Below are 26,758 nucleotides of genomic sequence, written 5' to 3' on the forward strand. Positions count from 1 at the left end.
CTTCCTTTCTCTCCTCTCCTCTCCTCTCTTTTCTTCTCTCTCTCTCTCTTTCTTTCCTCTCTCTCTCTCCTTCCTTCCTTCTTTTCTTTTCTTCTCTTTTCTCCTCTCTTCTCCGCTCCTCTCCTCTCCTTTCCTCTCCTCTCTTCTCTTTTCTTTTCCTTCCTTTCCTTTTTTTTTTTTTTTTTTTTTTTTGACACAGCTCTGTTGCCCAGGTCGGAGTGCAGTGACATGATCATAGCTCACTGCAGCCTTTAACTCCTGGGCTCAAACAATCTTCCTACCTCAGCCTCTCAAGTAGCCAGGATTACAGTTGCATGCTGCCATGCCCAGCTACATTTTTTAAAAAAAATTTAGAGATGGGGTCTTGCTATGTTGCCCAGGCTGGTCTTGAACTCCTGGCTCAAGCAATCCTCTGTCCAGCCTCCCGAGTTGCTGGTGTTGTGGGTGTGAGCCACCGAGCCCAGCACTCTTGTGAGAATTTTCTGAAAACTGAGAGGTGAGCACGTCTAACTGGGTGCTGCACATAGCTGAGTCAGATCCGTTCTTGAGTCCAACACAGTCATAAAGAGCAGCCACACAGGGCTGGCTGAGGTTGGCAGGGATGGTCCTCTGGACAGATCAGGGCCACTAAAGGAAACAGCCCTGGGCGTGCCCAGCCTGGGAGCATGGTCCAGCACAGCCTCTGAAGCCAGCCCTGATTCTCTCCAGCCTCAATTCTACCCTGAATCAAGGCTCATCTTCTATACTCGCTACCTATTACTGTGGAACAAATTACCCCAACACTTAGCAGCTTAAAGCACTAATAAATGTGTGCTCTCACTCGCACACACACACAGTCCACTCCAGGAGTGACTTTGAGGGCATCCAGTTTACCCTCATGATGGTCAGGTTAGGCAGTGATAAGGGCTGTTTCTGAGTGGGTTCTGGGTCACAGCTTGACACCAGCTGTCTCTCCAATATGCCCTGGGACTCTAAGCAGAAGGGGCCACTGTCCTCACAGGAGAGGAGGCAAGGCACAGAGAGGAAGAGTGACACTCCTGAGGTCGCTCATCCGGCAGCTGGTGGACCCAGAATTGTCTCCCTGTCTCCCAGGCTGAAAGGTAGTAGTGCAGTCATGGCTCACTGCAGCCTCCCACTCCTGGGCACAAGCGATCCTCCCCACTCAGCCTCTCAAGTAGCTGGGACTACAGGGGTGTGCCACTGGACCTGGCTAATTTTTAAAATTTTTTGTAAAGAGGGGTCTCACTTTGCTGCCCAGGCTGGTCTTGAACTCCTGGCCTCAAGCGATCCTCCTTCCTCAACCTCCCAAAGTGCTGGGATTACAGGTGTGCACCCAGCCCTTGCCCAGGATCTTAACTACTGCACCCTCCTGCCTTGAGTGAGACGGACAAGGGCAGAGAGGCTCTGGCTGGGTGGGGTCTTCAGGCCTGTCTGGAAATGAGGTGTTCATAGCAGTGATTGTTGATGACGAGCTGTTCTAATGAGCAGGGTTTTTTCTGATTTTGTTTACCATTACAAGAGCAAAACTGAGGCCAGAAGCAGTAGCTCACACCTGTAGTCCTAGCACTTTGGGAGGCCGAGGTGGGCGGATCATGAGGTCAAGAGATGGAGACCATCCCGGCCAACAGGGTGAAACTCCATCTCTACTAAAAATACAAAAACTAACTGGGTGTGGTGGTGCATGCCTGGAGTCCCAGCTACTCAGGAGGCTGAAGTAGGAGAATCGCTTGAACCCGGAAGGTGGAGGTTGCAGCAAGTCGAGATTGCGCCACTGCACTGCAGCCTGGCAACAGAGTGAGACTCTGTCTCAAAAAAAAAAAAAAAAAAAAAGAGCAAAACTAGTTGGAAAGGTGGGCATCAGTCTCAGGCCTGGAGGGAGGGAGCTGCCGATTTTGAGGGGTGGCCCAAGTTTGAGTCCCTGCTCCGATCACCGGCTGTGTGACTTTGAGCAGGTCACAGAAACCTCTCTCAGCCTCAGTTTCCCCCTCTGTCCTCGGAGGGATAACAGTGTCATTGCCTGTCTCAGAGGCTTGGTTTGAGGGTGAATTGAGGTCCTGTGTGTTCAAGTACTGAGGACAGAGCCTGGCATACAGCAAGTCCCCAAAATAAGGCAGCTGGTGTTACTGTGCTCTCTCCTGACACCCGCACACCCCCCGGAACCTTCTGGCACTCCCTCCCTAGCCTAGCCCAGGGCAGCTCACAGAAGGGCCAGCCTGGGAAAGTGGGCCAAGGGTGAGCACTGTGGACAGAGCCCTGCGCAGAGGGCACAGTGCTTGTCCCCACCTCACAGAGGGGGAAACCAGGGCCCACAGATGACTAGTCCAAAGGCCTCAGAGGTGGAGCGGGGACAGCATCACAGCCTCATGACTCTCAGTCCAGTGCCTTTCCTGCCACCCAACTCCTTAGGGATTCTTGGGAGAACTTCAAGGAGCTAAAGAGAAATCTAGGGGCCCCCAGGGCGACTAGGAGGCCTGGGAGGTGGGTGCTTGGGTCCTCCTCCCCTCACCACCCCAGGCCTCTGTGTGACCCTGTTGGAGTTGCCTCCTTCTCTGTGCCTCTCTCACAGCAAGGTAGTGGGGAGAGTCTGGAATCTGAGGAACCTGGATTCAAGGCCCCCTCCCCCAGGCCTCCCTCTATGTCCCCCTCCTCCAGGCCTCCCTCTGTGTCCCCCTCCCCCAGGCCTCCCTCTGTGTCCCCCTCCCCCAGACCTCCCTCTGTGTCCCCCTCCCCCAGGCCTCCCTCTGTGTCCCCCTCCCCCAGACCTCCCTCTGTGTCCCCCTCCTCCAGGCCCCCGTCTGTGTCCCCATTCCCCAGGCCCCCCTCTGTGTCCCCCTCCCCCAGACCCCCCTCTGTGTCCCCCTCCCCCAGACCTCCCTCTATGTCCCCCTCCCCCAGACCTCCCTCTATGTCCCCCTCCCCCAGACCTCCCTCTATGTCCCCCTCCCCCAGGCCTCCCTCTGTGTCCCCCTCCTCCAGGCCTCTCTCTGTGTCCCCCTCCCCCAGGCCTCCCTCTGTGTCCCCCTCCCCCAGACCTCCCTCTGTGTCCCCCTCCCCCAGACCTCCCTCTGTGTCCCCCTCCCCCAGACCTCCCTCTGTGTCCCCCTCCCCCAGACCTCCCTCTGTGTCCCCCTCCCCCAGACCTCCCTCTGTGTCCCCCTTCCCCAGACCTCCCTCTGTGTCCCCCTCCCCCAGACCTCCCTCTGTGTCCTCTTCCCCCAGACCTCCCTCTGTGTCCCCCTCCCCCAGGCTTCCCTCTGTGTCCCCCTCCCCCGGAGCTCCCTCTGTGTCCCCCTCCCCCGGAGCTCCCTCTGTGTCCCCCTCCCCCGGACCTCCCTCTGTGTCCCCCTCCCCCGGACCTCCCTCTGTGTCCCCCTCCCCCGGACCTCCCTCTGTGTCCCCCTCCCCCGGACCTCCCTCTGTGTCCCCCTCCCCCGGGCCTCCCTCTGTGTCCCCCTCCCCCGGGCCTCCCTCTGTGTCCCCCTCCCCCGGGCCTCCCTCTGTGTCTCCCTCTCCCGGGCCCCCCTCTGTGTCCCCCTCCCCCGGGCCTCCCTCTGTGTCCCCCTCCCCCAGACCTCCCTCTGTGTCCCCCTCCCCCGGGCCTCCCTCTATGTCTCCCTCTCCCAGGCCCCCCTCTGTGTCCCCCTCCCCCGGACCTCCCTCTGTGTCTCCCTCTCCCAGGCCTCCCTCTGTGTCCCCATTCCCCAGGCCCCCCTCTGTGTCCCCATTCCCCAGGCCCCCCTCTGTGTCCCCCTCCCCTGGACCTCCCTCTGTGTCCCCCTCCTCCAGGCCCGCCTCTGTGTCTTCCTCTCCCAGGCCTCCCTTTGTCCCCTCCTCCAAGCCCTCCTCTGTGTCCCCCTTCCCCAGCCCCACCCTGTGTCCCCTCCCTCCTCTATTGTCCTGATTTGTGCCTGGCCCACATTCAAAGTGGCAGCTTTGGGGTGGGAGCTCAGGCAATGGGAACCCTGCTTGGAGGGGCCCAGCCAGGCCCACCCTGACCCTCGCCCTGGTGGACTCCCTCTGCCAGGGCAGGCAGCAGTGGGGCTGTGGGGCTGTGGGTGGGGACTCCGGTTCCCCTCACACTGCAGGCCTGCGTCGTGCCCCCCAGTCCCTTGCTGCGTGCCCTGCATTGGAAAGCAGATATATTTAGATGAAATGCTTTGTTCCAGACAGATTCTGCATCCGCTGTACTTGTCAGGGCTGGGGAGGCAGGGCCTGTGAGCAGCCACACCTGGCACCTGGAGTCTGGGCCCCCTTTGCCCACCTGCCTGGGACCTCTGGGGGCTACTGGCTGGGTGAGGGGGACACTGATCAGACAGAGGCCTGGCCCTCTACTGACTGTGGACTGGTCTCCCTCTGCACCCTCTCTGCTGCCTAAGGCCACATCTCTCTGACTCTTTACCTCCAAGTCACAGCCAAATCAATCCTTGGCTCTCCATCTGCCCCCAACTTCCTCTGAGTCCCCGAACCCTCCTGTAGTCCTCCCCAGGACTCAGCACTTTGTCCCCTGTGTAGTCAGTTAGCAAAAGAGGATTTGCGCCTGCTGCGGGCCAGGTCCTTGCTGGATGTAGGACATGGAGATGAAGGCCCTCAAAGGAGCCACATCACAGTCTAGGAGCGGGATCATAGACCACGAAGACAACAGCGGGTACCTGCATGGCAGCAGGAAGCCCTAGGTCAAGGGCACCCACGCTGGGGTGATGGTCAGGGAAGGCTTCTCAGAGGAAGGAGTGGTCCAAGCGGACACCCGTTGGTTAAGTGAGAGTGAGCCCACACCTGGAGATGGAACAGGCCTTCCTGGCAGAGGGAACAGCACGTGCAAAGGGCCAGGGTAGAGGGAAGACCTGGCTGCACCTGGGAAAATGGGGAGCAAGAAGACAGGCAGGGATGGGGTCTTTCAGAGCCTCGAGTGCCAGGCTGAGGGCCTCAGCTGCCGCATGGGCCCTGGAGGGCTGCGGGGGAGTTTCCAGCAGGGCAGTGGCCATGTCTGGTGTGAGCATGGCTGGGGCAGCTGGTCATTGGTTCCACAGCCACTCACCAGGCTGGCCCCGGCTTCCACCTCAGATGTGCTCTGCCCGGCCTGGTGGGAATCAGAAATAGCTCACACGTGCTCAGCGCCTGGTGCGCTCCCCTGCCTCAGTGCATTTCATCTGCGCCCGAGTCTAGGAGGACTCAGTGCTTGTGAGCTGGGTGACCTTCTCACTCCTGCTTATTAATATCCCTCCCACTGGGGCTGTAGGCAGAGTTGGGAGAACGAGCATGGGGAGGGAGCGAGGAAGGAGAAAGGTGGGGGTCCCAGAGTGGGGAAATGCTGAGGGCTTGGTAATAGTACCTGCCCACCAGAAAAATATCCAGCAGATAAAACCCAAAGTATAAAGAAAAACGTACAGATCCCCCTCGATCTACCTGCAGTGGTGACCACATTTTGATGCCGACCTTCCAGCCCTAAGGGCCAGGAGAGTCCCTTTCACTCAGAGCCATGTCCCCTCTGCCCACCACAGGGTCTGGCATAGAGTGGCCCTTAGGGAACTCCAAAAGCAGGTAAAACAGTGATGAGGCCCACGGAGGAGGGTCACGGGGACCATGGGCCCTGACTGGAGTCGCAAAGGCTTCCTGGAGGAGGTGACACTTGAACTGAGACCTAAGGGATGAGAAGTTGCCCCAGCAAAGAGGAGCAGAAGAAAACATTCCGGCAGAGGAAACTGCAAATGTGCAAACCCCGGGGTGTAAGGAAGGTGGGGTTTTCAGGGAAGAGGAAGGAAGATGGTGAGGCTGGAGTGTTGGGATGTGGAGGGAGGACAGGTGAAGCACTAGAGGGTGGCGGGGGCCAGACCGTATGGGGCCTTCTGCACTATGGTCAGGATTTGGGAATTTATGTAAGAGCATGGGTTGTGGCGCCAGAAGGTCTAGATGCAAATCCAGCTCTGCTACTTATTGGGGGCTTGACTTCAGAAAGTTACCTAACTTCTCTGTGCCTCAGTTCCCGTCATCTGTAAAGTAGGGGCAGTGATGGTGCCTGCCTCATAAGACTATTGTGAGGATGAAATGACTTAATGAACTGCTTAGGACAGCATGTGGCACACAGCAAGTGCTTATAAATGGTAGCTCTTGGCATGTCAAAGTCGTCTGTAGACGGAGGGCATCTGTGCAGATGATTTTGCAATAGGGTCACATTAGTCCGGCTCATCTACAGCTACTTCTCCCCTTGATGCTGGCCATCCTGCCAGGTATTATTATATTTGAAATTTCTGAGTTGTGGTATAACACGTGTTGTAGAGTGTACTAATCTTAAGCAGGTAGTATAGCTTGATACATGCATATATCTCACCCTTGTAACCACCACTGAGGTCAAGACACAGGATATTTCCAGGCCGGGTGCAGCGGCTCACGTCGGTAATCCCAACACTTTGGGAGGTTGAGGAGGGTGGATCGCTTGAGCCCAGGAGTTTGAGACCAGCCTGGGCAACATGGTGAAACCCCGTCTCTACAAAAGATACAAAATCTAGCTGGGCATGGTGGTGCGTGCTTGTGGTCCCAGCTACTCGGGAGGAGGCTAAGGTGGGAGGATCGCTTGAGTCTGGGAGGTTGAGGCTTCAGTGAGCCATGTTCTCACCACTGCACTCAGCCTGGAGTGAGAGAGAGACCCTGTCTCAAAAAAAAAAAAAAAAAAAAAAAGATATAGGATATTTCCAGCTCTACCAAAAGGCTCTGTCTTGCCTTTTCCAGTTAATTCCCTACCTCCCTCCCCCAGGGTTAGCCAGTATTCTAACTCCTAAAGCCATAGCTTCGTTTTGTCTTCTTCGCACCTTCATATAAACAACATCATGCAGATTGTCTCTTTTGTGCTAACTTCTTTTGCTCCTCACTTTGTCAATGAGATTCATCATGGCTGTTGGGTGTATTGGTAAGTTCATTCTTTTATATTGCTGCCTAGTATTCCATTTAGCGAATATGTCATACTTTATCCATTCTATTCTTGATAGATTTTGGAATATTTCTAGTTTTTGACTATATGGATAGTGCTGCTTTGAGCTTTCTTATAGATGTCTTTTGGGAAACTTATGAGGTTATTTCTGTTGGTTATATACCAAGAGTGGAGTTTATTTATTCTGTGGGTTGTCTCTTCACTTTCTTGATAGTGCCTTTACAGCAGGGGTCCCCAACCTTTTTGGTACCAGGAACTGGTTTCATGGAAGGCAAGTTTTGGGATGAAACTGTTTCATCTCAGATCATCAGGCATTAGTTTGATTCCCATAAGGAGCATGTAACCTAGATCCCTCGCATGCGTAGTTCACAGTAGGATTTGTACTCCTGTGAGAATTTAATGCCACCGCTGATTTGACAGGAGGAGGAGCTCAGGCGGTAACTCTGGCTTGCCGGCTGCTCACCTCCTGCTCTGTGGCCCAGTTCCTAACAGGCCACAGACTGGTACAGGTTCATGGCCCAGGGACTTGGGACCCCTGCTTTAGAGCACAAAAGTTTTAAACTTTAGTGAAGTCCAATTCATCTCTTTTTTTTTTCTTTTGGTGTATTTTCTTGCGGTGTCATATCTAAGAAACAGTTGCCTAATTCAATGGCATGAATATTTATGCCTGTGTTTTCTTCTAAGAGCTTTATAGTTCGGCTGGGCACGGTGGCTTATGCCTGTGATCCCAGCACTTTGGGAGGCTGAGTTGGGAGGATCATTTGAGGTCAGGAGTTTGAAACCAGCCTGGCCAACATGGTGAAACCTCACCTCTACTAAAAATACGAAAATTAGCCGGGTGTGGTGGTGGTCACCTGTAGTCCCAGCTACTAGGGAGGCAGAGGCAGGAGAATCACTTGAACCCAGGAGGCAGAGGTTTCAGTGAGCTGAGATTGTACCACTGCACTCCAGCCTGTGCAACAGAGTGAGACTCTGTCAAAAAAATAAAATAAAATAAAATAAAATAAAATAAAATAAAGAGCTTTATAGTTCTAGCTCTTACATTTAGGTATTTGATCCATTTTGAGTTAATTTTTTGTGCCTGGTGTGAGGTAGGGGTCAAATTTAATTATTTTGCATATGAATAATAAGTTGTGCTGGCACCATTTATTGAAAAGACTGTTCTTTCTCCATTGAATGGTCTTGGCACCGCTTTTGAAAATCAATTAACCATAAATGTGAGATTTGTTGTTGTAGTTGTTTTTAGATCCTCAGTTCTGTTCCATTGATCTATCCTTATGACAGTTCCACATTGACTTGATTATTGTAGCTTTGTAATAAGTTTTGAACCTTATTATCCTTTTAATATCTGTAGACTCTGTAGCTATGTGACCTGTTTCATTCCTGATATTTGTAATATGTGTCTGATCTCTCTTTCTTATTTTTAATTTTTGATCAGTCTGGCTACATATTTATCAATTGTATTGATCTTTTTGAAGGACAGTTTTGGTGTCACTGATTTTTCTTATTGTTTGTTTTCTCTTTTAGTGATTTTCTGTTCTGATGCTGTTTTCTTTCTCCCACTTAGTTCAGGGTTAATTTGTTTTTCTTTTTCTAGTTTTGTTTTTTTAAGGTAAAGCAGAGGTCATTAATGTTAAAGCTTTTGTCTTCATGAGTATAGGCATTTAGTGCTATAAAGTTTCCTCTAAGTACTGCTTTAGCAGCACCCCACCCATTTTGATATATTATATTTTCATTTTTATTCAGTTCAGAGTAGTTTCTAATTTCCCTTTTGCTTCCCTCTTTGGCCCATGGGTTTTTTAGAAATGTGTTATCTGATTTCCAAATATTTGAGGATTTTTCAGGGATCTTTCTGTTAATTGTTTTTAGTTTAGTTTTTTAATTCCATTAAGATGATATAACATATTTTGCATAACTTTAATCTTCTAAAATGTATCGAGACTTGTTTAATGGCCTGGAATCTGGTCTATCTTGGTAAATGTTCCATGAAAAGAGTATGTATTCTGTTGTTAGGCTATGGAGTGTTCTATAAATGTCAGGTCAAGTTGGTTGATCATTTTCAAATCTTCTCTATCCTTATTTATTTTCTGTCCACTTGCTCTACCAATTATTGAGAGAGAGCTATAGACATCTCTGACTATAATTGGAGATTTGCCTATTTCTCCTTACATTCCTATCCCTTTTTGCTTTATGTATTTTGAAGCTTTTTTATTCAATGCATACATATTTAGGATCATCATTCCTATTGATTCATTGACCTGTTTATCATTATGAAATGATTTTATAATATTATGAAATATACCTTTTTTTTTTTTTTTGAGACTGAGTCTCACTCTGTCGCCTGGGCTGGAGTGCAATGGCACAGTCTCAGTTCACTGCAAACCTCTACCTCCTGGGTTCAGGCAATTCTCCTGACTCAGCCTCCTGAGTAGCTGGGATTACAGGTGCGCACCACCATGCCTGGCTGATTTTTGTATATTTAGTAGAGACAGGGTTTCACTATATTGACCAGACTGGTCTTGAACTCCTGACCAAGGCAGGTGATCCTCCTGCCTTGGCCTTCCAAAGTGCTGGGATTACAGGCATGAGCCACTGTGCCTGGCCTGAAATAGACTTCTTCTAATGTTAATGTAGCCCTCAAGATTTTAAAATTGGTATTAACATGGTCTATATATTTTCATCCTTTTACTTTGTACCTGTTTGTGTTTTTATATCTGAAGAGCATTTCTTGTAGGCAGCATATATCAACATATCAAAATTTCCTGGATGCTGTTAAAGCAGTACTCAGGGGAAACCCAACAAGTTGGGCCCCAGATTCACCCCAGGTTTAAGTCTTTTATCTTGCTCTTTGTTTTCTATTTGCCCCAACTATTCTTTGTTTCTTTTTTCTTATTTTTCTGCTACCTTTAGAATTAATCACATTTTTGTTATTCCACTTTATTTCTTGTTAATTATAGCTATAACTTTTATTTTAGTGTTTGTAGTATGGCTTACAATCTATACTTTAAACTTATCGCAGTTTACTTTCAAGTGATATTATATCAGTTCATGTATAGTACATCACAATAGCATGCTTCCATCTCTTCGGTCTTGTATTATTATTATTATTATGCATTTGACTTTTATATATGTAATAAACACAACACTACATTGTTATTGTTTTTGTCTCAATGGTCATTATCTTTTAAAGATATTTAAATAATAAGAAACATAATCCTATATATTTACCCATGTAGTTATCATTTTCAATGCTCTTCATTCCTTTTTATAGATTCATATTTCTCTCTGGTATCATTTTCCTTCAGCCTGAAGGATTTTAACATTCCTTATAGTGTGAGTATGCTGGTGAGGAATTCTTTCAGCTTTCCTGTATCTGAAAAAGTCTTTATTTTGCCTTCATTTTTTTAAAGTTATTTTTACTGGGCATGGAATTATAAGTTAACAGATTTTTTTTTTCTGTCAGTATTTTAAAGTTGTTCCACTGTCTTCTCACTTGCATTGTTTTTGACAAGAAATATGCTGTTATGCGTATCTTTGTTACCAGTATGTAACACATATCTTTTTTTTTTTTTCTGGCTACTTTTAAGATTTTCTCTTTTTTTTTTTTTTTTTTTTTTTTTGAGACAGTCTCACTGTGTCACCCAGGCTGGAGCACAGTAGTATGATCTCAGCTCACTGCAGCCTCTGCCAGCCAGGTTCAAGTGATTCTCCTACCTCAGCCTCCCGAGTAGCTGGGACTACAAGTGTGCACCATTACGCCTGGCTAATTTTTATATTTTTAGTAGAGATGGGGTTTTGCCATGTTGGTCAGGCTGGTCTCGAACTCCTGACCCTGAGTGATTCACCTGCCCCGGCCTCCCAAAGTGCTGGGATTACAGGCATGAGCCACCATGCCTGGCGTAAGATTTACTCTTTTTTTTTTTTTTTGAGACAGAGTCTCACTCTGTTGCCCAGGCTGGAGTGCAGTGGCACAATCTCGGCTCACTACAAGCTCCGCCTCCCGGGTTTATGCCATTCTCCTGCCTCAGCCTCCTGAGTAGCTGGGACTACAGGCGCCTGCCACCTCGCCTGGCTAGTTTTTTGTATTTTTTAGTAGAGATGGGGTTTCACCATGTTAGCCAGGATGGTCTTGATCTCCTGACCTCGTGATCCGCCCATCTCGGCCTCCCAAAGTTCTGGGATTACAGGCTTGAGCCACCACACCAGGCCAAGATTTACTCTTTACCACTGGTTTTGAATACTTTGGTTATGATTTACCTCCATATGGTTTTCTTCATATTTTTTGTCCTTGGGTTCATTTAGTTCCTGAAATGTGAAGATTTATAATTTATAATTTTACACCTGGCAGAGTGCAGCACAGGGAATGAGAGGAAGTGTCAGAGCCCACAGCTTGGTGGAGGCCACTTTTGCCTCAGTTTCTCTATCCATCTGCTAGGCTGAGGGATATACCTGCATTCCAGGACATTCCTTTGTTTCAGATAAGAATTATCTGGTTAAATTCCAAGGTTGCCAGGCACAGTGGCTCACACCTGTAATCCCAGCACTTTGGGAGGCCAAGGCAGGTGGATCATTTGAGGTCAGAGGTTCGAGACCAGCCTGGCCAACGTGGTGAAACTCTGTCTCTACTAAAAATACAAAAATTAGCTGGGTGTGGTGGTACACGCCTGTAATCCCAGCTACTCAGGAGGCTGAGGCAGGAGAATTGCTTGAACCCAGGAGGTGGAGGTTGCAGTGAACTGAGAATGCACTACTGTGTTCCAGCCTGGGCAACAGAGCAAGACAACATCTCAAAAAAACAAAAAAAATTCTGTGTTTAAAGTGCACATTGGTAGAGTGGCCAGTGTGTCAGGTGGTTGGGTGTGCCCCTTGATTTGATCACTCAGCTTCTCCAGGGCAAGTTGGTACAGAATTGTCACACAGTTTGGGTTTTTTTTTTTTTGAGATGGAATTTTACTCCTATTGCCCAGGCTGGAGTTTAGTGGTGCAATTTCATCTCACTGCAACCAGGTTCAAGTGATTCTTCTGCCTCAGCCTCAGGCATGAGCCACTACGCCCAGCTAATTTTTGTATTTTTTAGTAGAGACGGGGTATCACTATATTGGCCAGGCTGGTCTTGAACTCCTGACCTTGTGATCCGCCTAACTTGGCCTCTCAAAGTGCTGAGATTGCAGGCGTGAGCCACCGCGCCCGGCCTAATTTTCGTATTTTTAGTAGAGACGGGGTTTCACCATGTTGGCCAGGCCAGTCTTGAATTCCTGACCTCAGGTAATCTGCCCACCTCGGCCTCCCAAAGTGTTGGGATTACACGCGTGAGCCACCATACCTGGCCAAGCTTGGAATTTTATATATGTTTGACCTGGCAATTTCAGCTCCAGGAAATTTTAAGAAAACAGTTCAGATTATTGGAGCCAAACAGTCATGAATTTGAACCTGGATGTACCTCAGGTCACCAGTTATGTGACCTGGGGCTAGTTACTTTACCTTTCTGAAGTATCATTTGCTTATCTGTAAAACTGGAATTTTAATATTTATATTATCTGATTGTAGTGAGGTTAACTGAAGTAATGTGTGCAAGATATTCAGCTTAGGGCCAGACACAGCGCGAACCTTGTGCCCCTGAGGGATGTCTTGATGACGTGGATGGAAAAACTGAATCAGAAGTGGCCTCCACCAAGCTTTTGGTCCTGACACTTCCTCTCTATCCCTGATTATGTATAGAAAATAAAAAGGCTGAGCCGGGCACGGTGGCTCACGCTTGTAATCCCAGCACTTTGGGAGGCCAAGTTAGGCAGATCACAAAGTCAGGAGTTCAAGACCAGCCTGGCCAATATGGTGACACCCCGTCTGTGCTAAAAAATACAAAAATTAGCTGGGCATGGTGGCAGGTCCCTGTAATCTCAGCTACCTGGGAGGCTGAAGCAGAGGAATCACTTAACGGGGGAGGTGGAGGTTGCAGTGAGCGAAGATCTCACACTCCAGCCTGGGTGAGAGCAAGACTCTTGTCTCAAAAAAAAAAAAAAAAAAAAAGACTGAAGGACACAGACCGTAATATCAGAAGCAGTCATCTCTGGGAGAAGAATAATTTTATTTATTTTCCTAATGACTTTCTGTTTTCTTCCAGTTTTCTACAGTGAACGTATATTGCTTTTGTAACGAGAAAAAAATGATGATGACAATTAAAACACAGCGTGTCTCGTTCTTCCAGAGCCTGCCTTTGAAGGAGTGAGGAGCCTGATGGGCCAGGCCAGAGGAGGGTTTTGTGGGGAAGGTTCTGACCATATTGGCAGCTCCAGCCGTCGTGGTGGGGGTAGCAGGACTGGAATAGGGCTAGGTGACTGCCCCTCTATGCCCCAGGCTAGAGCCAAGGTTGGACTCTGAGTGGAGAATATGGAGGGAGGTGGTGGACTATATGGCTTCTAGAGGCGGACCTATTTACTCTCTGTGGGACCTCAGCTCAGCGCCTTCACTTATCTGTGCCTTAGTTTCCTCATCTGTAACATGTGCCTTTATGGGACCTACCTCATAGGGTTGCTGAGGCTTCAGTGACTTTTGAGTTTTTTTGTTTTTGAGATGAAGTCTCGCTCTGTCACCCAGGCTGGAGTGCAATGGTGTGATCTCGGTTCACTGCAACCTCCGCCTCCCAGCTTCAAGCAATTCTCCTGCCTCGGCCTCCCGAGTAGCTGGGACTACAGGCCCCTGCCACCACGCCCGGCTAATTTTTTGTATTTTTAGTAGAGACGGGGTTTCACCATGTTAGCCAGGCTGGTGTCGATCTCCTGACCTCGTGATCCATCCACCTCAGCCTCCCAAAGTGCTGGGATTACAGGTGTGAGTCACCAGGCCCCGCCGACTTTTGAGTTTTTATCACAGTGCCTTATGGACTGTAAATGTTAACTGTTGTCGTTATTATTATTATTACTATTATGATTATCATCATCTATCATTCCCTTGCTTCCAATTTAAGTGGTGAGGAGAGAGGGCTGGGCTGTCCCTCACAAGGTGGGCCATGTGAGAGAGACAGCTCATCCCAGCTGGGGGCCTGTGGGGAGGCCACCCCATTTCCCTGGGCCTTGGCTTCCTCTCTCAGCTGTTGAGAAATAAATGGGTCCCCTGTCCAGTGCCCACACTCCAAAGGCACCTATTGAGCATCTGCTCCCTGCCCTTCAGGGAGGACTCACGCTGTCAGAAAATGAGGGGAAGAGTGGGAGAGGCCAGGTGGGAGGGCCAACTTGGGGTCAGGCGCCCCAGCCACTGGGAGGCCCATCTCCTGAAGCCCCAGCTGCCCCTCCTCCAGCTCACTGATGGCCTTGGAGGGAGCAGGACCAACATGGGAACATTAATCCACCTCATTACCTCCCTTTGCTTTGGAGTTGTAGCAATTAGACCTGCAGTCTGGGCAGCATTAGGAGCCAGGCGGGGTCACTCAGGCTGCTGGCCCTCTGCCCACCCAGCCTCAGCCCCAACTCACTCTGTCCCTGGGGAGAGGGCCCAGAGAAGGGGGTTCCCTGGCAGCAGAATCTCCCACATCACTAAAGACGGATGCAGAGATGGAAGCCTCAGCCTCTTTTCACTTACCCACTCACAGGTGTTTAACATGTTGATGGAGCACCTACTGTGTGCCCTGGAGACAGATGTGGTCCCTGCCCTCACAGAGCTCTCAACAAAAGTAAAATAATTGCTGCTAGTATAAATGCTGTGATGGAGAGCAGCAGGGTGACAGGCGTCTGCTGGGGTGGTCAGGGAGGGCCTCTCTGGGGAAGTGACATTTGAGCTGAGACCTGAACACTTATAAAGTGAACACTTATAAACCTGAACACTTATAAAGGAGCCAGTCTTTTGAGGATCTGGGATGGGGTGGGGGTTCCAGGCAGGGAACAAACAGGGGAGGCTGTGCTGGTGGCCATGTTCAGATGCGGCTGGAAAAGAGTCAGGGGCAGGTAGGGGGAGATGAAGTGAGAGAAATAAGGACAGGGGGTGCATCTAGCCATAGGAAGGACATGGGTTTTCCCTGAGTCAAGCCAGAGATCTTGGAAAACTTGGAGCCGGGAAGTGATGTGATCAGATTCATGGGCATGAGACTTCCTCTGGAGAAGGGATGCCCAGGAGGAGGCTGGGCCAGTCATCTGGACAGGATGGAGAGGATGAGGTCTGGGTAGGGGCAGGAGGCTGGGCTGGGCAAGGGATTCAGAGCCTTCCAATGAGTCCTTCCCAGCCTTTGAGCCTCGTCCTCTTCACCAAGAAATGGGCCGATCTCCACAGCCCCGCTCCTTCCCTCTCCTTTCGACACCTGCAGCCTCTCTCTGTCCTGCCCATTCCCTATTTGTTGGTTTTTGTTTTTGAGACAGGGTCTCACTCTGTTGCTCAGGTTGGAGTGCAGTGGCACGATCTCAGTTCATTGCAACCTCTGCCTCTGGGGTTCAAGCAAGCCTTCTTCCTCAGCCTCCCTAGTAGCTGGGACTACAGGCGCCCACTACTGCATCCAGTTAATTTTTGTGTTTTTAGTAGAGATAGGGTTTTGCCATGTTGGCCAGGCTGGTTTAGAACTCCTGACTTCAAGTGATCCGCCCGCCTGTGCCATCTTGGGTGCCTCACTGTGCATCATCTGTCCCGGCAGCCCCTGGAGGAGGTGTCCCCATTTCACAGGTGAGGAAGTGGAGACTCAGAGGGGAAAGGAGTTGCCCTGGATCAGAGCTGGGCCTGCCTGGGTCTCCATTCTCTCTGGCACCTCCTATCCCATCCCAGCCCCCCACCAGTCAAGGCCCCCTCTGAGCCATGACCTCAATTTTCCAAGGTAAGGCAGCTTGTTAGCATCTCAAAGAACGCTCTCGCCTGCCACCATGTATATTCATGGAGCTTCAAAGAGGAAGCTCCAGACAGGAGGCTCTTTCTTTCCTTCCAAGAGCAAATTCTCACCCTCTCAGATGCAGGATGTAGTCTGGCTGGAAAAAGACTTATTTTTTCTTCTTTTTCTCTCCCTCTCTTTTTTTACTAGCTAGTAAAAGGGAGATGCTACCTCCGGCTCTTAACGACTGAACATTTGTTCAGTTGTGGGGGCTTCAGAGACCTTGGCCTTGAAGTGGATTCTGAGGCCATCTGGTCCCACTTTGAGGGTCACAGAGGGTGGGCACAGGGTTGAGAGGGCATCAGGGCAGCATACTCATCCTGCTGCAAATTCACCGTGAAAATGCAGCTCTTCTTGTATTGGTGTGTGCTTGACATTTTTCATACTAAGAAGTTAATAGAGGGTTTTTTTTAAACCCCTGAGCTCCCTGAGCACCTCACTCTGTTCCAGCCACTCCACCTTTGCCCACGCTTGCCCTTTGCCTGATGCACCTCTGTGTGCCTGGTGGATTCCCGTGCATGTTTCAAGGCTTGGTTCCAGTGTCGCCTCCTCTCAGAAGCCTCCCCTGACTCCCTGGGTGGTCACAGCTGTACTGCGCTTCCTCCTTTATCCAGTGGATGGCTTTGATTCCTTGGAGCAGTCCTGTGAGGAAACTGAGGCTCGCCCAAGGCTGCATAGCATAGGTGAGGATTTGAATGTGTGGGTGGCTGTGTGACTCCCTGCAAACCACTCCACCCTTCTGCCCTGTGCATCACACGGCGTTCTGTAGCCCAGGTCTTCCTGGCTGGGTCTTCCCCTGCTGGCCTCGAAGCCCTTCAAGCGTGGGTCCATGTGGGTCTGGATCTCGGGTACGCAGCTTGGGGATGGCACTGAGGAGGCACTGACAGGTGTTTCCCAAATGGGTGAAAATCTAGATAATTTTCCCCAGTCCCTGCCATTATGGAGCTAAGGCAGAACTTGGAAGCTCATGGGACCTGCCTTCAGAGGCACTAGGAGCAAGAAACCCAGGCAGGCTGGAAAGCGACTGTCCCCACCCAGCGACCCACAGAGGTGCCCAGGTATCTGAGGAGTGGCGACTCTGTGGTCAGCAGGGATGCCGTGTTGCTGGGTCATTCAGCAAACACAGATTGAGCTCTGTGTGCCAGGCACAGGGCTAGGCACCAGGAGCACAGCTGTGAACAAGCCAGACCCAGCGCCTGGCCTCCCAGGGCTCTCACATGAGAGGTGGAGGATGGACAGACCAGAAATTGACGAAAATGCTACAGTATGGAAAAGAACAATTGAGGGGTTGGTCTGCAGGGCCTCTGAGGGCAGGGGGAGTTATCAGAGACTTTTCACGGGGTGTTACTGAGGCTGAGCTCCACTGGCTGATAGGGAGCTGGTCAGGGACGTGTCTGACCCGCATCCTGCAAAGCCCATGAGGTGAGAGAATGTAAGCTCACTCAGGGAGCAGATGAGAGGGAGTGTGACCCGAGGGCCAGGGGAGGGGGAGCCATTGATGGTCTGAGGGGCGTAGCAGCGGAGACAGGGCTTGGTTTGTGGTTTGAAAAGCCCCCTGTGTGTGCAGCATGGAGCGTGGTTTGCAGGGGCCCAGGTGGCCATGGACACCCCACGTAGGAGGCTGGTGCTGTTTTCAGGGGAGATGAAGGCGGCCTGAAGCAGGACAGGGCCTGGGGAGGTCAAGGCAAGGGGCCAATTCAATTTTAGTGGCAGAGCCTGCTGGGTTTTGTGCTGGGCTAGGTGAAGGGCAAGGAAGGCAGTCTGGCTGAGTCCTGGAGGTGGGGAATGCTGGTTACTGAGATTGGGGAGTGGGGACTGCCGGAGACATGGCAGCTAAGGCTTTCTTTGTGAGGATCTCCACAGTGGCCTAGGGGCAGCCGAGTCCCCGGCACAGGGTGGTCCCTGTCCCCCAGCCCTGCCTCTCAGCCTGTGTCTGGGACTGACGTGTCTACTGGAGGTGAAAATCATGCCTCCCGCCTGAACCCAATTGCCCCCCAGGGGTGGCAGAACGCCAGGTGCCCGTTTTAATTCTCCGACAGTCATACTGCTTTATTGTTCCTATTTGGGATTTTATTATTATTGCTGCTAATGGTTTGAAAAGGCCTTTTAATTAAAGCTGCAGGTTGGAGCTGGTGCCTGAGCCCCTGGGGTGGGTGGGAAGAAGCCTTGCCAAGCACTCACCCCACTTCTTACCGAGCTGGAGACTTCAAGATGGGAGCTGTGGCCCCTACCATGGGGAGACTAGGGGACACTGCCATTGAGACCATGTACAGCCACCGCCAGGCCTCAGTTCTCTGCCTGTGATACAACCAGATTTTCCCAGCACAGATGGCATGACATTGATTTGTAAACGGACCTGGTGGTAGGGAGCTGGTAGGACACACCTGGGTTTGAGTCTCATTTTTGCCACTTACTGGCTGCAGGACCTTGGGCAAGATGCTTAAATGGCCGCAGACTCCGTTTGCTCATCTATAAAATGGGAATGCTGAGTTCCTGCCTCCACAGGGCTGTTAAGAGGAATAAAGAGATGATCCAACCCCTGGCCCATGCTGAACACTCAATAAATGGGGGTCATGTTATTGTGACTGTCAAGACTGTGGGGATCAAGCGAGGCTGTGTGTCTGAGCCTAGCACGTGGTAGATGCTCCGGACACAGCTGCTCTGGACACGTCAGCTGCTCTTATAGCAGATGTTGCTGCCTTCTCCTCCCCTTCTTCCTCCCTCTTGTTTCCACGCGTGCAGGAGGTTTGACCTGTCTTTGCCTTTGCACATGCTGTTTCCCCATCTGTCGTGCCTCCCGTCATCGTTTGCCCACCTGGACATCCTTTTAGACCCAGGTGTGGAGTTGCCCCCCTCTGGGAAGCCTTCTTCAGCTCCTCCTTTAGGACCTGGTTTCCCAGAACTGCCCAAGCATCCCCTCCTAGGGGCCTAGTTTCCCTGCCTTTAATGATTGGTTTACTCCCAGGGGTTGCAAACTCAGGGGCCTGCAAGACCTGGCAGATCAGGTCAGAGGAATATCATTGAGTGAAGGATGACAGAGTCCTGTTTCTAAGTGCTGCTCCCACCTGTGGCCAGGGCCATCCTCCCCTGCCTCCAGAGGACAGTTCTTTTTAGAGAGCTTGCCAATCCAGTCCATGCCCATGGAACACCTATAGTGTGTTGCCCTGAGCTGCAGGGCACCTCTACCACCAACTTCCTCCATTTTCATCCTTGTAACCACCTACAACATCTTTCCATGCCCACTTGGCTGATGATGACACAAAGGCCACAGAGCTGAAGTTTCTGGCCTCCAACATCACCCAGGAGACAACTGCTGATGCCCCATCCTGATTTCCTCCCCTCACCAATATTGGCAGCTCCGTCAGAATCATGTTCTTCCCTAGGACCCTTGCGCTTGCTGTTTCCTCTGCCTGAGACTCTGCCCCCAGACACCTGCAGGGCTTCCCGCTTCATCTCCTTCGGGCCTGCGTTAAATGTCGCCTCCTCAAAGAGCCCTCCTCTCACTTCTCCCTGCTCTGTTATGCCTATGGCTGTGATCACACCCTGACATGTTGTACATTTGTTTGTTTAATCTCCATCTTTCCCACTGGACTTCAAGTCAGCAGCCCTGTGTGTTTTGCTCACATCTTATCTCCAGTCCCTAGGACGATGGCTGGCGTGAGTACCAGCGGGTGTTTGTGGATGAGTGACTCTCCTAACTGTGGGTGTAGGTGGGACCGAGGGGGAATGGGGGTTCAGCAGTCCCAGGGGCAGGGGAACTGGGAAACTGGAGGGGCCCGGAGGGCAGCCCACCATCAGCTGCTCCCCACTCCTCTGGTTTCCTTGGCTGCCTTGATGTGCCCACCCTTGACTGGGGCCTTGTGTCCAACCAGAGTGGGCATCAGTTCAGCTTTGCTCCCACCTGCTGCGGAGACAGCCAGCCCTCTTCTCCTTCCTGGGGCCACTGGAGCCCAGCAGACCCCCGAGGGGCCCCCAGCCAGCACCCAGTCTCCCATCTCAGCCCCCTCTCTGCTATGCCCACACCCCTCCCTCCTCCTACAGCAGATACATTTTGGACTTAAAATAAAAAGCAGATACCGTGGAGGGAGCTGGGGGAGTCGGGAGAGAGTGGGTGGGGCCCAGCAGCAGCTGCAGCAGTGTTTCCCCACGCTGGGCGGGGATGACCAAACCCATTCTGCGCATCAGAAACTGGGTCTCAGAGAGGTTAAGTGACTTGCCCAAGGGACAAAGCCCAGATACAGCCCCAGCATGATCGACATACGTACTGGAGGTCAGGCTCGCTTCAGCCCCGAGGGCAAAGTCAGAACCAACAGAGTGTTTTAGGGGTTACTGCTCATTGGCCCAAGAATTCATGGAAATGACATGCTGTGCCCAGTGGCAGGCCGTGGTGGGGGGTGGGAGGGAAGTGGTGGGGGTGGTGGACGGGGCGAGGCCTGCTGGGTAGGTGCAGGGAAGGCTCCAGGTTGGGGATGTGAAGGATGAGTGGGCATTTCCAAGCAGCTGAGGAAGGCAGGAAGGGAGTCCAGGTAAAGTAGGAGGCCTAAGCCACTGAGTGCTGAGCTGAGATGGGCCTGAGAGGGCTGGGTCTGCCCTGTGCTGTGGGCTCTGGTGGGTGGGTTCAGTCATAGACGGGAGGCAGGGACACTGGCTGCTCCTCCTGTGGTCTCCTGACTCTGGGATCCTGAGGGTTAAATTTGCAGTGGATGCAGCTGTCACAATAACCTCTCCTCTGGGAAGAGGGTGCTTCCCCCCAGGGTGTTTCAAGCCCAGACCTCCCCACCCCACTGGGTCCCTCTGCAGCCCGCAGCCCTGTGTTCTTTCTCCCTCTTCTGGTGGAAGAAGGGCTAGGGTGGTCGTTGCCTGCTGCCTGCGCTGGGATTGGTGGCATGCCTGTGACCCCTCTTGGTGGATGTCAGCCTGCTGGGCACTCACAGGCCCTTACCTCCCCACCCCTGCCTTCCTTTATCCTCACCACTATGCCAAGAGGGAATGGGGCTTGGCCTGTGCCAGGATGAGGAAGCTGAGGCCCCAAGAGGGGAGGGGAGGGAGGAGTGGGACTGGGGAGTCTGGAAGGCCTGGGTCTGCCCCAGTCCTGTGGTCCACATGTGTGGGCACGTAGCTTGTGCCCCTGAACCTCATGGTCCTCAGCTGCCCAGGAAGTTGGGAAGGTTACGGGGTTGGGAGGGGAGCTTCTTAAGCTGTGTGTGATGCCCTAGATGCATGGTGTGGGGAGCTCTGTCTGCTGAGAGCTGGGCACTGGCAGAGACTCAGCCATGAGTGCAAGGAAGGAGGCAGGAGGGCCCATCTGGAGGCTACTGGAATGGTAGTAAGAAACACCATGCTGGGCGCGGTGGCTCACGCCTGTAATCCCAGCACTTTGAGAGGCCAAGGTGGGTGGATCACCTGAGGTTGGGAGTTCAAGACCAGCCTGACCAACACGGAGAAACCCCGTCTCTCCTAAAAAAAAAAAAAAAAATTAGCCAGGTGTGGTGGTGCATGCCTGTAATCCCTGCCCACTCGGGAGGCTGATGCAGGAGAATCGCTTGAACCGGGGAGGCAGAGGTTGTAGTGAGCTGAGATCGTGCCATTGCGCTCCAGCCTGGGCAACAAGAGTGAAACTCTGTCTCAAAAAAAGAAAAACATTATTCATTTAGTCATGTATTTAGCACCGCCTATGTGCAAAGCCCTGGGCAGACTGGCCTCTGTCCTTGGGGAGCCCTCGGTCCAGTAGGAGAGTCAACAAATGACAACAACAACAACAACAAAAATAAATAAATAAATAAATAAATAAATAAATAAATAAATAAATGCAACCGTGCCACTCAGTAAAAGGCCCCAGTGCAGTCAGGGGCTGGGAGGTCCTCCCTGGGCAAATGCCATTTGAGCTAAGCCCTGAGGAAGGAGTGACAGGTGAAGAGGGAGAGAAGGGCATTCTGGGCAGGGAAACAGCATGACAAAGGCACTGCGATAGGTGGGGCAGAGCAAGCATGAAAGCCTGGGAACACTGGTGAGCCAGGGAGCAAGAGCCAGAGGGAGGAGGCTGAAAGGGGCTGGGGACTCAGTGGCCTTCTCGGGAGACATTGCAGAGTGTATCTCAAGAGCAGTAGGGAGCCATGGAGGGTTTTAGGCAGAAGGTAATATGATCCGGTGTGTGTTTATTTTTTTGAGATGGAGTCTTGCTCTGTTGCCCAGGCTGGAGTGCAGTGGTGTGATTTCAGCTCACTGCAACCTCTGCCTCCTGGGTTCAAGCCATTCTCGTGCTTCAGCCTCCCAAGTAGCTGGGACTGAAGGTGTGTGCCAACATGCCCAGCTAATTTTTATATTTTTAGTAGAGGCAGGGTTTCACCATGTTGGTCAGGCTGGACCTGAACTCCTCACCTCAGGTGATCCACCCACCTCGTTCTCCCAAAGCGTTGGGATTACAGGCATGAACCACTGCACCTGGACTGTTTTGTTTGTTTGTTTGTTTGTTTGATGCAACGTCTCTATCTGTAGCCCAGGCTGGAGTGCAGTGGTGCGATCTTTGCTTACTGCAACATCAACCTCCTGGGCTCAAGTGATCCTCCCACCTCTGCTTCCTTAGTAGCCAGGACTACAGGTGCATGTCACCACCCCTGGCTAATTTTTTAAAAAACTTTTTGTGGGAACTGAGTTTTGCTCGAACTCCCACCTTGGCCTCCCAAAACGCTGGGACTGCAGGCCTGAGCCATGGCGCCCAACACAGTGTGTGTTTTGATGTGCTTACTCTGCCCCCTGAGTAAGGGAGGCTGGAGGAGGCCAGAGTGGAGCAGGGGAACGGGGGGCACAAACTCCCAGCGGGCCATCTGCAGGACCGGCAGCATGGCGTTCAAGGTGGACTGAGAAGGCTGTGTTTCCTGTGGAGAGGCAGAGCCAGGGCTAACATTTGCTCATGGAGGGGACGCACAGCTCCGGCAGAGGCGTTAAGGTGGGAATGGCAGAGGAGGGAAGATCCTGGAGGGCCTGAGCTCTGGGCCTCTGGCAAGAGGTGCATGCTGGACAGGCAGGCAGTGGAGGCTGGGTGGGAGAGCAAGGCTAAGGCAGCCGCAGAGTAGGGAAGGAGAGGAGCCTGGAGTAGCCAGGGGTGTTGATTAGCATATTCATGATCTTGCTGCCCACGTAAATATGCTAATCAACCCTGTGGGGTTTTGGGTTTTTTTGTTTTCCCCTCTGTGGTAGAAGGAGGCCTAAGTTCCCAACACCCTCACCTCTGGGAACAGAGCCCCAAGTAGGAGTGGGGTGGAGGGGCCCCATGTCCCCAGCGTCAGCTCCTCCCTTCTGGCTGCCCAGCAGCCCCTGCACACCCTCCGTTTCGTGGGAATTTCTGGCTGTTCCAGAAGGGGAGATGGTGAGGAAGGGGATGTCCTTGGGATGCCCATGCCATACCCACGCTGCAGGCTGGGCCAAGGCTGCCCAGCCCCATGCTGTGGCTCCCCACACATGGCTGCTTCTCAGGAGAGGCCCGTGCATGGGTCACCAGTGACTCACCCTCTCCGTGGCACATGTGCCAGGGAGTGGGGGGGGCTCAGGCAGGAAACATCAGGGGCTCCCCACAATCGCCAGCTCGTCCCCAGTGCCCCTGACACCTACATGCCTCCAGCCCAGGTTAGGGGTCTCTGCTGGCCTCCTTGCACCCTGGTCTTTGTGGCCGGGGAAATGGCCACATCTGATCAGTGGCATTGGTTGTGTCCCCACCCCTGCCCACCCTCTGGGGTGAGGCAGGAGTTCCTGGGCAGCAGGGCTGAGTGCGTGAGAAGAGGCGGAGACACTGCTGCCCAGACTAGGCCTCCCTCTGGCATCCCTCCGGAGACCCCAGGGTCCTCCCAGTTCAGCCTGGTCCCTCAGTGGGGCTGTCAGGAGCCAAAGAGCTTGATGCAGGTGCTGCGATCCAGCGGGTGGAGGGGGAGGCATAATTAGCTGTCACCAAAGGAGTGAGTCAGGCACCACTCGTAGCTTTGAGTCAGCCCCAAAGGGGAAGGGGACACAGCCAAGGTCACATGCCAGCAAGTTGGGCCAGGTCTCCCTGAGCGCCTCCCACCCCTCCCCATGCTCCTCCTGGAACAAACTGGGCCTGCTCCTGGTGGTATCTCTGAGGAGAGCTGGGAGGCACTTCCATCACCCCATTGCACCGAGAGGGAAACTGAGGCCAGAGAGGGCACATGCTCCCTCTGCGCAATCCTCCCTGTCTGCACAGCTCTCTGTTCAGGTCCTTAAACCTTTAACAGGCTGCTCCTCACCTCAGGACCTCCGCCCAGCCATCCCTTCTGCCCAGAACACTTCCCCAGTTCTTATCCATCAAGACTCTCCACCAAGTGCCCTTTTCAGAGGAGCCTTCTGTGACCTTTGTCTTGGCCCCTGATTTTCTCTGTCCCGGGCCCTTGGGACACTTATCACGACTTACAATTGTTTTGCCAGTTTTGTCTCACCCCCTTGCCAGGAGCTCAGCGTCCTCATCTGTCTTGTTGACTGCCCCAACCCCAGCCCCTAGCAAAGTGCCTGGCATGTACCAACGACGGTGATGCCTGGCACTCATTGATATGCACTGCGTGCCAGGCACCATGCAACCACCTCCGAAAGCCTTTGCTCCCGCAGTAACCCTTTGAGAGAGGCGCGGTTTCCATCCATCCTGGTTTGGAGATGAGGAATGGCGTGCAGGGGGCCACAAGGCCTTGCTAAAGGGCATGCGGCTCCTGCGGGAGGGAGGTGGGATCTGATCTCCCAGAGCTGCACTAGGGAGGGCCACTGGGCTGCCACCCCCTCAGTTCCTCTGCTCTAGTGCACACAGTAGGCGCTTGGCAAATATTGGGTAGGTGAACAGATGGGAGAACAAGCTTCTCCCAGTCACCCAGACATCGGGGGAAGGGCGGGCCTGTCGTCCCAGCTTCCGCTCTCCAGCGTTTTCCTAATGCTGCTGGGGCGCCGTCCTCGGCACCCAGTGGGCACCACGACAGCCTCCCGCCTTCCTGCAGGCTGGCAGAGCAGGCTCAGCTCCCCAGGCCCACCTCATTCGACTTTCTCCTCATTTCTTTGAGCAGATTGAAGAGTGGGAATAGCAGCAGGCTGTTGGATCGGGGTGTCAGGGACAAGAGGGTTCATTTCCCAGGAGCCCCTGGTGACCGGAGTGGACCCCTGAGGTCCAGGTAGGAGGCTGTGCACATAGCCCCCGACCACCCTCTTTCCGGGCTGGGGTCTCCCCAGCGAGGGGCAATGGTCAGAACTTTAGAGCCAGGGGCCTCCATACATTTGCTGTGTGGCCTTGGGCAAGTCACTCCTTCTCCCTGTGCCTCAGACTCCTCTTTGGCAAAGTGGGGCACAAGATGACGCCTATCTCTTCATCCCACTGCAAGAACCTGGAAGCCAAGGCACTGCCTCCAGAGGGGATAATGGGAGTGCTTGTTGGCTGAATGGAGTTGGGGGCTGGATAGACAGGGTAGGCCAGTGAGTGTGTCTGGGTAAGGGCGTATCAGGGAAAAGGGAGTCTGTTTGGGGCTGGAGGCCTCAGCCCAGCAGGTTCCCAGCCTTGAAGGCCAGGCCCAGCTCCCGCCAAGGCCCTGTGGCAGCCTCAATACTACCAATGCTGATGAATGCCTTGGCGCCAGCAGCTGCCCCGCTCAGTGGAATCAGCTATGATTTATGGGATTGGGGCCTGCAGGGAGCAACTGTCTGAGCTCAGAGAAGCCTCAGAAAAATGGGTCAATGCAGGGCAGGGCCAGGATGGAGGTAAACTCTGCCAACTGGAAAGGCTCAGAGCCTGGCTCCTCTGCCGCATAGTCCTGGTGGGGAAACTGAGGCCCACAGAGAGGCCTTTGCTGGCAGAGAGGCCCTCTAGTGGGCAGCAGAAATCAAAAGCCAGAACTAGTGTCCAGTACTGGGAGGTACCTTATAGACTGCAGGGTAGCTGGGGAAGGCCGCTCAGCGGACACGACATTTGTGCTAAGTCCTGAGACGTGAGAAGGAGCCATGCTAGTAGGAGGTAAGCTGGTGGTGGGAGCAGCAAGGGCATGAGCTTGGAGGTGGGATAGAGGCTGGCACGTTCAGGGAAGAACAAGGAGGGCAGGGCACCTGAGGGGTTGAGTGAGGGGGAGGGGACAGGGAGAGGATGCTAGAGAGGGGCAGGGACTGCTCAGCCCTGAGGGGCCCTCTGGGCCTCAGCCCCAGTTTGGGCCTTTTCTTAAGTGCGCTGGAAAGCCTCTGAAGTGCCGGCAGCTCACCGGCTCACGTTTTACAAAGACCCCTCTGGCCTTTGTGAAAGTGAATTGGAGCAGCATGTGGAAGGCAGGGAGTCTGGGGAGATGGCTGCAGACATTGTGGCAACAAACAGCTGTGGCTTGGACCCAGGGTGGCCAAGAAGGACCGAAGCCTGGGAGCTGGAATTTGTCCCTGGGATTCTAGTTGAAGCCACTCATCCCCACTGGGCAGTGACCAATTTAAATGTCTCAAAACTGATCCCTTGATGCCACACACCAGGGCCCAGGAACCGTGTTTCACAGAGTCAGTGCCACATCAGACCAACTTTATGACGTGCTCAAGGTCACTCAGCTTGGAAGGAGCAGAGCAGGATGGGAAGCCAGGTTTCTTAGTTCCACCGCTTTTTAATGCCTCATTTGCCCCCATTCCCACCGGAGGTGAAAGCTGCACCTCCTCAAGGAAAAAAAAAATGGATTTTTGAGGCTGCTAGGTCCCTCCCACCCCCCATTGGGTGAATTTGAACTATATCTGTGTCTGCACGCATGCATGCACACACTTCACTCAGCAGGAAATTTGGGACAGGAGCAGCTTGGGTGCATGTCTGGGCCTTTTCCTTGCTGGGAAACCAGGCCAGAGCTGGAGGGGCCCCAATAGTACTGCTCTGGTGCCACCCTCTCCCTGGTACTCAGATGCCTGCTGGCAAGGGCACTGGTGGGCCCCGAGTGGCTGCTGGCCCGTGGCTACAGCTGACACACATTGTCTCTGAGCTACTTCATGTCTCTGCCTTT

The 26,758-nt window shown here is 52.6% G+C and overlaps 1 protein-coding gene across 26 annotated transcripts in view; it reads left to right on the forward strand.

Annotated features, from left to right (window-relative positions):
- Positions 1–26,758, forward strand: part of DLGAP4 (DLG associated protein 4) — a 259,162-nt gene that overhangs the window by 40,358 nt on the left and 192,046 nt on the right. For 2 of the 26 annotated variants that reach the window (XM_077948339.1, XM_077948348.1), the window contains exon 1: positions 17,022–17,186. The exons of 21 other annotated variants lie outside the window; for them this stretch is intronic. The gene's annotated coding sequence lies outside the window, so the exon portion shown is untranslated. Of the gene's footprint in view, positions 1–6,790; positions 6,902–17,021; positions 17,187–25,480; positions 25,756–26,758 lie in introns of those variants that run through there. 3 more of the 26 variants (XM_077948352.1, XM_077948342.1, XM_077948340.1) reach the window with 2 other exon arrangements.

This window comes from Macaca mulatta, chromosome 10, assembly GCF_049350105.2.
Source record: "Macaca mulatta isolate MMU2019108-1 chromosome 10, T2T-MMU8v2.0, whole genome shotgun sequence".
Taxonomy (NCBI): domain Eukaryota; kingdom Metazoa; phylum Chordata; class Mammalia; order Primates; family Cercopithecidae; genus Macaca; species Macaca mulatta.